This window comes from Monodon monoceros, unplaced genomic scaffold, assembly GCF_005190385.1.
Source record: "Monodon monoceros isolate NGI ecotype Baffin Bay Population unplaced genomic scaffold, NGI_Narwhal_1 Super_Scaffold_12, whole genome shotgun sequence".
NCBI classification, from domain to species: Eukaryota; Metazoa; Chordata; class Mammalia; order Artiodactyla; family Monodontidae; genus Monodon; species Monodon monoceros.
Window position 1 is genome coordinate 131,933,848 of NW_021703768.1, and position 13,569 is coordinate 131,947,416.

Below are 13,569 nucleotides of genomic sequence, written 5' to 3' on the forward strand. Positions count from 1 at the left end.
CAGCAGAAAACACCCAAGTGAGTGAAGAAGTGATACAATAAGTCACATCCTGCAATCACAGTTACTGGCCCCAGGAGGCAACATAGATATCAGAAAATATGAATCTGTTGTCCAGCTCCTATACTACCTCTCTATGGGACTCTGGCCATGTCACTTCAGGTCTCACTTTTTCATGGAAATAATGAAAAGTTTACCTTGATGACCTACTGTCTCATTCTAGATCAGAATAGCACACCATTTGTGAACTTTAATAATTATGTAAAATTCTCTCATCTTCAATCTACTGCAAAAATGATACCAGAATATTTTTTAGCCTGTTGATGTCATTTGTGCTTTATTTTTTCCGGATTTATTGAAGTATAATTGACAATAACAGTAGTATATATTTGGGACTTCCCTGGTGATCCAGTGGTTAAGACTCAGCACTTCTACTGCAGGGGGTGCGGGTACCGTCTCTGGTCAGGGAACTAAGATCTCACATGCTGCGTGGTGCAGCCAAAAAAACAATTGTATATATTTAAGATATACAACATGATAATATATGTTATCATTTCACAATGTGTGTGTGTGTGTGTGTGTGTGTGTGTGTGTGTGTATGTAGAGAGAGAGAACACTTAATATCTATTCTTTTAGCAGATTTCAAGTATACAATACAATATTGTTAACTGTAGTCACCATGCTGTCTATCAGATCCTCAGGACTTATTCACCTTATGACTGAAAGTTTGTGTACTTTGACTATTATCTCCCCATTTTTCCCCATCCCCAAGCCCTGGCAACTACCATTCCACTCTCTGTTTCTGAGTGTTTGACTTTTGTAGATTGCACATATAGAAGAGATCACATAATATTTGTCTTTCTGTGTCTGGCTTATTTCTCTTAGCATAATGTCCTTCAGGTTCATCCATATCATAAATGGCAGGATGTTCTTCTTTTTTGTGGCTGAATAATATTCCATATGTATGTATTTACACACACTCATATCATGTTTCCTTTGTCCATTTATCCATCTCTGGACACTTAGGTAATTTCCATATGTAGCTATCGTGAATAACCGTGCAATGAATACAGGAGTGTAAATATCTCTTTGAGATTCTGATTTAATTTCCTTTGGACATATATACTCAGGTGGGATAGCTGGATCACATGGTAGCTCTATTTCTAAACTTTTATTGAAGCTCCACACTTATTTCTGTAATAGCTGTACCATTTTATGTCCCCACTAACAACGTACAAGGGCACCCTTTTCTCCACACCCTTCCAAATGCTTGTCAGCCCTTTTCTTTTTTCATAATAGCCATCCTGACAGGTGTGAGGTGATAACTCATTGTGGTTTTGATTTGCATTTCCCTGATGATTAGTGATGTTGAGCATCTTTCATATACTTGTTGGCCATTTGTATTTTTTCTTTGGAAAAATATCTATTCAGGTCCTTTGCCCATTTTTAATAGTGTTATTTGGGTTATTTTGGTTTTGTTTCGCTATTAAGTTGTATGAGTTCCTTATATATTTTGTATAGTAACTCTCTATTAGATATATGACTTGTAAATATTTTCTCCCATTCCATAGCTTGCCTTTTCATTTTATTTATGGTTTCTTTTGTGCAGAAGCTGTTTAGTTTGATGTAGTCCTACTTGTTTGTTTTTGCTTTTGTTACCTGGGCTTTTGGTGTCAGATATGTGAAATCAAAGACCATTGTCAAGGAGGATTTTTCCTTATGTTTTCTTCTGGGAATTTTATAGTCTCAGGTCTTAAATTTGTCTTTAATACATTTTGAGTTAATTTTTTGTGTATAGTCAAAGAGAAGGCTCCAATTTCATTTCTCTGCATGTGGATATTCAATTTTCACAGCACCATTTGTTAAAGAGACTATACTTTCCCCATGGTGTATTCTTGGCACTCTTGTCAAGGATTAATTGACTATATAAGTGTGGACTTATTTCTAGGCTCTCTATTCTCTTTCATTTTTCTATATATCTATTTTTATCCTAGCACCACACTATTTTGATTACTGTAGTTCTGTAGTTAGTTTGAAATCCAGAAGTGTGACACTTCGAGCTCTGCTCTTCTTTCTCAGGATTGCTGTGGTTATTTGGGGCCTTTTGTGGTTCCCTGTAAATATTAGGATTATTTTTTCAATTTCTAGGAAAATGGCTTTAGAATTTTGATATGGCCTTCATTGAATCTGTAGATTGCTTTGGTTAGGATGGACATTTTAACAGTATTCTTCATATCTGTGAACATGGGATTGGGATTTTTCCATTTAGTTGTGTCTTCTTCAGTTTCTTTCATGAATGTTTATATTTTTCAGTGCACAGATCTTTTATTCCTCCTTGATAAAATGTATTTCTAAGTACTTTTTAAAATTCCTTTTTCTGATAGTTTGTTAGTGTATATAAATGCAGTTGGTGTTTGTATATTGATTTTTGTATAGTGCAATTTAACTGAATTTTTTGGTGAAATCTTTAGGGTTTTCTGTATATAAAAATCACATTACCTGCATATGGAGACTTTTATTTTAAAATAAAAATCTGCTTAACTTTTTCCTTTCCAATTTAGATGCCTTTTATTTATTTTTCTTGCCTGATTGCTCTGGCTAGTACTCTCAGTGATATATTGAATTGGAGTGAGCATCCTTGACTTGTTCCTGATCTTTCAGCTTTTCACTATTTAGTGTGATGTTAGCTGTGGATTAGACATATATGGTCTTTATTATGTGGAGGTGCATTCCTCACATTGCTTCTATACTTAGTTTATTGAGCGTTTTGATCGTGAAAGCATGCTGAATTTTCATCAGATGCTTTTCCTTTTATCAATTGAGATTATTATATGTTTTTTGCCCATTTTTCTGTTAATATGGTGCCTAAGTTTCATTTATTTGCATATGTCAAACTATTCTTGCGTCTCAGCATCGAATCCTACTTGATCCTGGTGTATGATCCTTTTAATGTGCTCTTAAATTCAGTTTGCTAGTATTTTGTTGAGGATTTTTGCATCTGTGTTTATCAGGGATGCTGGGCTGTAATTTTCTTTTCTTGTAGTGTCCTTATTTGCCTTTGGTATGAGGGTAATGCTAGCCTTGTAAAATGTGTTTGGAATTGTTTCCTCTTCTTCAATTGTATAGAAGAGTTTGAAAAGGATTGGCATTTATTCTTCTCTGATTGTTTGGTAGAATTCACTCCTGAAGCCATCTGGTCCTGGAATTTTCTTTGTTCAAGGTTTTTGATTACTGCTTCAATCTCCTTACTAGTAATTACTTTGTTCAGATTTTCTCTTTCTTTGTGATTCAGTCTTGGTAGATTTTATGTTTCTAGGAATTATTTCTCTCTTCTAGGTTGTCCAATTTGTTGGCATATAATTATTCATAGTAGTCTCTTACGATCCTTTGTATATCTGTGGTATCAGTTGTAATGTCTCCTTTTTGATTTATAATTTTAGTTATTTGTGTCCCCTCTATTTTTTTCTTTGTTAGTCTAGCAAAAGTTTTGTCAGTTTTATTTATCTTTTCAAGAAAAAACAACTCTCAGTTTTGTTGTTCTTTTCTATTGCTTTTCTGCTCTCTATTTGTTTCTTTTCTAATCTTCATTATTTCCCTTCTTCTGCTTTGGGCTTAGTTTGTTCTTCTTTTTCTAGTAACTCGAGTATAAAATTAGGTTGTTTACTTGAGATTTTTTTCCCCTGATGTAGACATTTATCACTGTAAAATTTTCTCTTAGAACTGCTTTGCTGCCTTCCATAAGTTTTAGTGTGTTGTGTTTCATTGTTGTTTGTCTCAAGATGCTTTTTGGTTCCCCTTTTGTTTCCTTTCTTGACCCATTTGTTGTTCAAGAGTGTGTTGTTTAATTTCCACATATTTGTGAATTTTTCAGCTTTTCTCGTATCATTGATTTTTAGCTTCATAACGTTGTGCTCAGAAAAGATACTTGATATGATTTCAGTCTTCTTAAATTTGCTAAAATGTGTTTTGTCGCCCAACATATGACCTATCCTGGGGATTTTTCTGTGTACACCTGAGAAGAACGTGTATTCTGCTGCTATTATATGGAATGTTCCGTGTATGTGTGTTAGGGCCATTTGGTCTATAATGTTTTTCAAAACTGCTGTTTCCTTATTAATCTTTTTGTCTGGATGATATATCCATTGTTGAAAGTGAGGTATTGAAGCCCCCTACTACTACTGTATTGCTGCCTATTTCTCCCTTTAGTTCTGTTAATACTAGCTTTATGTATTTAGGGGCTCCAATGTTGAGTGCATGTATATTTACAATTGTTATATCCTGTTGATAAATAGATCTCTTTATCATTTACAATGACCTTTTTGTCTCCCGTGATGGATTGTGACTGAAAGTCCATTTTGTCTGACATGAGTGTTGCTTCAACTGTCTTTTGGTTACCATTTGCATGGACTATCTTTTACCATCCCTTCACTTTCAGCCTCTGTGTCTTTAGGGTTTTTCATTTTGTGGTTACCATGAAGCTTACATAAAACATCTTACAGTTATAATGGTCTATTTTAAGCTGATAACTACTTAACTCTAATTGCATACAAAATCACTCTACACTTCTACTTCTCCCTCCCCCATTTCATTCTTTTGATATCACAGTTTGCATTTTTCAATATTGTTTATCCATTAACAAATTATAGTAGTTGTAGTTATTTTTAATACATTTGTCTTTTAACTTTGAAACTAGAGTTAAAAGGGACTTATGTACTACCATTACAGTGTTAGAGTATTCTGAATTTGACCATATGTTTATCTTTACCAGTGATTTTTATACTTTTATTTTTCATGTTGTTACTTAGCATCCTTTCATTGCAGCTTGAAAAACTCCATTTATTATTTCTTATAAGGCAGGCCTAGTGGTGATAAACTTCCTCAGCTTCTATTTGTCTGGCAATGATGGAATATTTCTTATTACTAGCAATGTTCATTATGTTAAACATTTATTAAGCATCTATTATATGCCACACACCATGGTAGCTGTGGATTTGCTCAACTATCTCTCTGTCACATGTATAAATGAACTCCTTTTGAAGAACAAATGATTTGAAATATATTTTCTTTCCTTGGCAGCTTTTAATTTTTTTGGTGTACATTTGTCAGGTTTTGAGACTTGGTCTTTCATTTGAAGAAACACTACTTGTTCAGAGGGCTTATAATTAGCTTGGGATTCCTGAATCCAACTGTTGTATTTTGTATCATTGAGCACTGATGTGATTGTAAAAATAAAGATGAGTGATGCTCTCATTTTTTTCAAGTACAGGTTTTATTTATTTCTGCCTATCATGGAGTGCCTATCATGGAATCTGGCCCCTTTTTATTGATCAATAAATTTTATTTCCCAATAAACATGTATTTCAAGAGTTTTACTTTCAGCAAGCTGTAATACAGTGAGAAATTGTGAACCAGAATGAAATTTTGGAAGACTTGATCAATGTTTTGTGCTTAAAGGAAAGAATGCCTGGAACAATCTATACCAGTATTTGCTGTTCAATTAATTTCTTTAGAAAAGATATATTTACAATGTGTTTCATTACTAGTCACATTAAATTATCAAATGTGTCAGTTCCTCCTCAAAGTAATGACTTAGCTTGAGAATCCTACACTGTGTACTATGCATATATTTGAATTTCCAAACAGAAAATGACTTCAGCTTTGACATTGTGTCTGGCTAATGGAGATTTCTGAAAACTGTGGGTCATTGATTTGTCCCTGAGCCAAACTTCCTGGTCCAGATTCCCTCCAAATAAAAGTCTCTTCAAAGCCAGCCAGATAATTTTGCCCTTGGCCATTGAAAAGCAGGATTGGATTTGCTCTCTCTGTTTTGAAGAGCCAAAGCAGGGTGAATGTCATTTCCCATCAGGTATGATTTGTGAAATGAACCCTTAAATGAAAGGTTGGCATAATGTTACTGTTCTAATTGTCTGCCATTAGTTTAATTCAGCTGGTTTGGGCTTGTATATAGCAAATACTTTTTCTGTCCTCTGGTTAAATATTGCCTCTTAATATTTCTTAAAGAATATTCTTTTAGCAAGATTATGAATATGTCTTGAGTGCCCTATCATCCATAGTTTACAATGAACTTTTGTTTGCCTACTACTTTTTCTCAATTCCTTAACTAGCCTACTCAGTTCATTTGGTGGAGATGGAGTTGATTCCTTCCCTTTAGTTGCCAGTGTTGTTCTATGAGCCAGATACAGCCCACAGGAGGGTCTCATACCCCTGGTCAGAGGAATTTGTTCAGGGATAAACATGTGGCTCAAGCTGGAATACCTACCATCGTTTCTGGAAAAGATCTTTTATTTTCCCTGGGAAAGTGAGCCTGGGACCACCCGTGGACAGCTTACTATCCAATGGAGAGAGAAAAACTGAGAATGAAGCCTGGACAGGAAGGAGATAGAGCCTTGATTATATTTTAAGTGCTACATTCCATCCCACCATAAGATCCACTTGGGGTTAGAGTAATATGATGTAGGAACCTCCACGTTTTTTTCTTTAGGCTGATTTGAATGAGTTCTGACTGCTGTAACCAAAGGGGTCCCGACGAATGCGTCTCTTTAGGCTTGTGCCATAACTACTTTGTGCCTCTGTATATATGACTACATCTCCACTCAGCCTGCGCTCTCAAGTGACCAGCACAGCAAATCCTGTACGCAATAATCCTAAGCATTCTACTGTAACAGAGAAGAACAAACCTGACTCCATATTGGATCTATTTATTTAGCTCTAACCCTTGTGCTCTGTCGCCTGTGCTTAGTCATGCTGGCTCTGCCCCTTTGTAGAAGAATGTTGCCTACAGCCTAGAACATACATGGTAGCCCATTCTCAAGGCTCTGCCCTTTAAAGGTATAACATTTTTCCATTACTGTAGAGACAGAAAGTTGGAGAACAGAGAACCACCTTTGTCTTGTTGGAGGTTTAGAGGAATATTTTCACCAGACCTAAGAGAACAGCAGCAAGAACAAAGGATTCTGGCACCAAAAGTTTGTAACAACCTGCCACACTCCCTTCCCTTTTAGTACAAAACAAGTTTGGACTCTACTTTGGGCAAGATGGTTCTCTGGGACACTAGTCCGTCATCTTCTTGGTCTGCTGGTTTTCTGAATAAAGTCAGTTCCTTGCCCCAACACCTCATCTCTCGATTTTTTGGCCCATCATGTGGTTAGCAGTACGAGCTGGGACTTGGTAACACTACCTTGTACCTCAGGCCTTACAGGCTTTGCCAGGCACCTGACTTGGTAATTTCTCATGGTCTTTTAGATAAACGTGTGAATGGCTTATTAGTTTCTGAAAATGTTTACATCTTATAGGAGAACTCAGTATTCTGAGTACAATACATTATTTTAACATGTCAGAAGGATTAAATTAAGTTTGAAAACTCAAGATTGTTTTTAAAAAAATGGTGTTACATGCATGTTCCTGCACTTGAATTAAAAAAAGAAAAACTGCATTCACTTACTTAAAAATATCTTTTGTACACTTCCTACAAGCTAGGCGTGGTGCAAGGAACTAGGATACAGTAGTGAGCAAGCAAACCTAGTTTCAGGCCTCATGGAGAATATTCATTTTCTATCAAGAAAGATTAACATCAATCAAATAAAAATATAAATATATAGTCAAGTCTATCATGAGTGCTAGTTTGGGGGTATATATAACAGGGGATTGTTGGTTTTGGGGTTCAGATACCTGAATCCTAGAAAAAGTGATAACGGAGTATGAATTTGAAAGTTGAATAGGAGTTAAGTAGAAGAAAACGTAAGAGTGGAGGTAGCATCCAGGAAAAAGCAATGTATTTTCAGGAGAGAGTAGCTTTTTTGTAGATTCTCAAGTGAAAAGATACATGATTTCTTTGAAGCACTGGAAGAAGCGAGACTGGCAGCAGATGAGACTGAAGAGGTAGACGAGGGACCAGATCAAGCCAGGCCTTTCAAGTCTTAGTGATGGTGGCCGTCTTTCCCTTTCAAGCAATGGTAAGCCATCGAAGGATTTGAGCGCACAGAGTGACACAATTAGATTTATGTTTTAAAAGTTAAGCTATCACTGTAACTTAGTGATTCTTAAGTCTGGCTCATGTTAGAATCATTTTGGTTGGGGGTGGGTGGAGCTGAAAACAAAATTACCATTACGCCTATCCCATTCCAATAGAATCAAAATCTCTAGAGTGGGCTCCTAGCTCTGGTTATTTTAAAAGCTCCCTTCAGATGATGCTTACATAAATCTAGACTGGAGAATTTCATATGTAAATAAACCATACAGGAGATGTAGCTTAATAAGAGTACCTATGAGAGAGAGGCATTTGAAACTGGCTTCTCAGTGTGACTCACAGTGACTGTGGCCAAACCTAATATTATCATGAATCGCATTAATAGAAGTGTTCTTCCTAAATGTGAGAGGGAGTTGTTCCTCTGCGCCCAAATTAGCACACCTGCAAAGTTTGTTCACCTCTCAGCACCAAATTTTAAGAAGAAATTAGCCAAACTGAACCATTCCTAGAAGAAACCAAACCGGATGTTACAAGGAATCTAAGCCATAATGAGGATAAATGATCCACTGGTACCAGATGTGTTTTTTTTCTTTTTCTTTTAAATTTTTTGGAAAAATATTAGTTTTTAAAATTTTTGTACAATTTTTGAAGGTGACTTTCCATTTACAGTTACTACAAAATATTGTGTGTGTTCCCCATGTTGTACAATACATTCTCAGCCTATTGTACACCCAATATTTTGTGCCTCCCGATTCCCCTACCCCTATATTGCTCCTCCCCCAACTAGTAACCATTACTTCTCTATATCTGTGGGTCGGTTTCTTTTTTGTTATATTCACTAGTTTGTTGTATTTTTTAGATTCTACATATAAATTATATCATACAATATTTGTCTTTCTCTGTCTGACTTATTTCACAAAGCATAATGCCCTCCTCCAAGTCCACCCATGTTGCTGAAAATGGCATATTTTTATTCTTTTTTTATGGCTGAGTGAGTAGTGGTCAGTTGTGTGTGTGTATCTATATATCACATCATCTTCATCCATTCATCTGTTGGTAGATGTTTAGGTTGCTTTCATATCTTTGCAATTTTAAATAATGCTGCTGTGAACATTGGAGTGCATGTATCTTTTCAAATTATGTTTTTGGTCTTTTTGTTTATATACCCAGGAGTGGAATTGCTGGTTCATATGGTAGTTCTATTATTATTTTTGGAGAAACCTCCATACTGTTTTCCACAGTGGGCACACCAATTTGCATTTCCATCAACAGTGTACAAGGGTTCCCTTTTCTCCACATCCTTGCCAACATTTGTTATTTGTTTTTTGGGTTTTTTTGATGATAACCATTGTGACAGGTGTGAAGTGATATCTCATTGTAGTTTTGATTTGCATTTCTCTGATAATTAGTGATGTTGAGAATCTTTTCATGTGCCTGTTGGCCATCTGTATGTATTCTTTGGAAAAATGTCTATTCATTTCTTCTGCCCTTTTTAAAATTCGGTTGTTGGGGTTTTTTGTTACTGAGTTGTATGAACTGTTCATATATGTTGGATATTAATCCCTTATTAGTCATATCATTTGCAAATATTTTCTCCCATTCAGTAGGTTATCTTTTCATTTTGTTGATGGTTTCCTTTGCTCTGCAAAAGCTTTTCAAATAAGTTGCAGGATACAAAATTAATATACAGGAATCTGTTGCATTTCTAAACACTAACAGTGAACTGTAAGAACTAGAAATTAAGGAAACAATCCCATTTACCATCACATCGAAAAGAATAAAATACCTAAGAATAAACCTTCCCAAGGAGGCAAAAGACCTGTACTCTGAAAACTGTAAGACACTAATGAAAGAAATTGAAGATGACATAAACAGATGGAAAGATATACCATGTCCTTGGATTGGAAGAATCAATATTGTTAAAATGACCATACTACCCAAGGCAATCTACAGATTCAGTGCAATCCCTATTAAAATACCAATGGCATTTTTCATAGAACTAGAACAAATAATTTTAAAAGGTATATGGAAACACAAAAGACCCCAAATAGCCTAAGCAATCTTGAGAGAGAAGAACAGATCAGGAGGAATCAGGCTCCCTGACTTCAGAGTATATTACAAAGCTATAGTCATCAAAACAGTATGGTACTGGCACAAAAACAGGCATTATAGGTCAATGGAACAGGATAGAAAGCCCAGAGATAAAGCCACACACTTATGGCCAATTATTCTATGACAAAGGATGCAAGAACATACAGTGGAGAAAAGACAGTCTCTTCAATAAGTGGTACTGGAAAAACTGGACAGTTACATGTAAAAGAATGATATTAGAACATTATCTAACACAATACACAAAATTAAACTCATAATGGATTAAAGACCTAAATGTAAGACTGGACACTAAAAAAACTCCTAGAGGAAAACACAGGCAGAACACTCTTTGACGTAAGTTGCAGCAATATTTTTTTGGATCCATCTCCTAAAGTAATGGATGTGTTTAAATTGTAATCAAAATAACTCTTTAAAAAAGGACGATTTAGCATCCTGTTTTCAAATAAGTCAAAAGGTTTTATTTATTCAAAGTTTAAATATGAAGGCCAAGTACTTACTCATCCTAGATATTGGCACAAAGGCAGGAGATGATGCAGACAAAAACCCATGTCTCTGTGGAGTTTATATCCTGCTTTAGAATGAAGTTTTCTCTTTCATGCAATCCTTATGATCAGAATTTCTAACTGACCTTTATGATCAGCAGCTGCAGCATCTGAATGTGCTACAGGGAGATATACTTCAGTTGTTAGTTTTAGAACATTAGAAATAGAAATCTCTGAAAAGCAGAGAGATCAATATCTATAAAAATTCCAGCCAGAGTGGCCATCGTAGAGAGGATTCAGAATCTCATGGCAAGGATTAAAAGGTATAGGAGGAAGGAGACTAGTCTAGTGATCTAGTGTAGTCTAGAGTCCTTTACAAAACTGAAAACCAAATAGATAGTATTAAATAACAGCAGTACCGATATAGTCTGAGCACTTACGGTGTGCCACACACTTTGCTGAGTGGTTTATTATGTGTTATCTCAGTTAAGACTTATAATACTCATTATACAGATGAAGAAAGTGAAACAGTGTCAAGCTGTAACTTTTTGAAGTTAAATACATGGGTCCTACAAATATCAATATAAAATGAAAGTATGTCGAAGATTTTATTTGACTCATTAACTATGAGGAAATCAGTATGATGGTAAGACTGATTCTGAGACCATTTAAGGAGCTCCTTGTTCTTAGGTACATTAATAAAGAATGTTAACAAAAGATCGCTAGACTAGATACAAAACCAGTGAATGTCCTACAGGGCAATAGACTATAACATTTGGGATTATATTTTATTTTTTCAGCATTTTATCAATGATTTATTTTTTCTTTTATTAAAATTTTTATTTTATATTGGAGTATAGCTGATTACAATGTTGTGCTAGTTTCAGGTGTACAGCAAAGTGATTCAGTTATACATATGTGTGTGTGTATGTACATATATATTCTATTTCAAATTCTTTTTCGATTTAGGTTATTACAGAATATTGAGCAGAGTTCCCTGTGCTATACAGTAGGTCCTTGTTGGTTATCTCTTTTAAATATAGTAGTGTGTATATGTCAATCCTGAGAAATACTGTGTATCTTTAACAGGCAAAACTCTCCAAGGTAACTTGTAACTTTACTATATTTGGGATCTTTATTCAGTTGTCAACAGTGAATCAGACAAAGCACATTTCCCTTAAATAATTCTTGAGAGGGCATGTTAAACAATTGCCACGCATGACTTTGATAGAATGTGACTGCCTTTTGGTCTGATTTTCAAGTTGTGGATAATTTTTCGTAACATTAGAAGACGTAAGTAATTTTTTAGGATTTTCCAGCTAGTAGTAATGAATTGAGTCTATACGGACGTATCCCTCTTCAAATATCCACGCTGAAATGAGCCATGTAGCTAGTTTATGGAGAGACATCAAAGCAGCGTCCTTTGGATTACATTACCATTTTTCTGCCTTTATATAAAATCTGACCTTGTTTTTCCAGTTGTTTTATGTTTGGTTTTTTTTTTTTTTTGCTGTTGTTTTTTTGTTTACCAAAGCATTTATAAACCACTTAAAATTAAGAGCTACCCCTCCTCTTTTGTTTTCCCAAAAGAACCTGGGCACCCCAACGTGATTAATAAGTAGTGTGTGATTCATTAACCACTTGCTATGATTGCCTCTGAAACGAAGGCTCTGGAAACCCAGATAAAAATCTGATTTTTTAGAATTTGTAGCCACTGTTTACTCAGTAAGACTTCTTCCTTGACCTACAGGATTTTTATTTTGTAATTGTCGCTGTTAATTTAGGACATTGCAGTTGCCAAACCTGGAAATTGCAATTGTTAATGGTCTTCTATTTTTAGAATGGTAATCTTGAGCTCTTAAGGTTTGGCAGAAGCTCCAGTTCTCTCTAAATGGCACTTTGTTGAGCCTCATGTAACTGACTGCAGATTTGGTCTGACTGTTTACCTTGCTGGTGAGTTAATCTTGAGGAGAGACTTCAGTGTTAGGTGTAGTGAATAAATGAAAAATAGCTGTGTGGTTGGCTAATGTTCCAATAAAGCATTAGGACACCTGTCTATGTTTAAGGGGGTAGGCCCCTATTGTGTAAAGGTAACTTGGCAGAAAACTTAATTAGCCAATCAGATAGTTGATTCTAGGAACTCAAACTAGATGCGAGAGTACAGTTTTGCTTTTTGGTGAGAGAAAGGGTCTGGTTTTTGCTGGATTCAATAAAAGGAAAAGTAAACCAAAATTTATAGGCACTATAATAAGCACTTTGCATGGATTATCTCACCAAATTCTGTGAGCTGGATTCTGTTGTTACCCCCATTTTACAGGTGAGGAAACTGAGGTCCAGAGAGGTCAAGCGAACTAATCAGAATTCACAGCCAGTAAGAGAGCTAAGATTAGACCCAGGCCATCTGATTATAAGCCTTCTCTTGTGAAGGTTAGATGATATGGCCGTTCCCAAATGATGCTGGGAAAGAGAAAGCACATGGAAAATTCACCCAAATCTTGCTTTCTAGCATCAGTTCTAACATTAAGAGTCTTTGCACCTCTGAACATCTCATCTGTGTGGACCTCCATTTCCCTTTGTAAAATAAAGGGTTGAAACAATTTGGATTGGACGGTCTCTGGGGTTCCCTCCTCCTCTAAAGTTCTTTGATTCTATAATTGTGTCCTGACCTTAGAGGTGCCCATGCTCCCTTCCCCACAGACAGACACACTGCTTCCCAAGGCAAAAATTGAATCCTTCTGAAAGTACCCATTGCAGTTTGATGCTAAACTCCGGATTCTACCACATCTATTATTTACAGCAGTCCCTCAGGAATACACAGTACTTTTAAAATCTGGCAAGCCAGTTCTTTAAAATAAGTTGCTAGCGGGATATGATTTTGGAAGTAAAATATTAATACCCCCCAAACAGAAAAGAATAAAACTCAAAATAAATGAGGCTTTCTCTTTAAATCATCGTTTTCTACAATGTTACCTTGACAACTTAGCTTTGGCT

At 35.6% G+C, this 13,569-nt stretch overlaps 1 protein-coding gene across 1 annotated transcript in view; it reads left to right on the forward strand.

Annotated features, from left to right (window-relative positions):
• SGCD (sarcoglycan delta) overlaps positions 1 to 13,569 on the forward strand; it is an 852,328-nt gene that overhangs the window by 427,126 nt on the left and 411,633 nt on the right. The window lies entirely within an intron of this gene.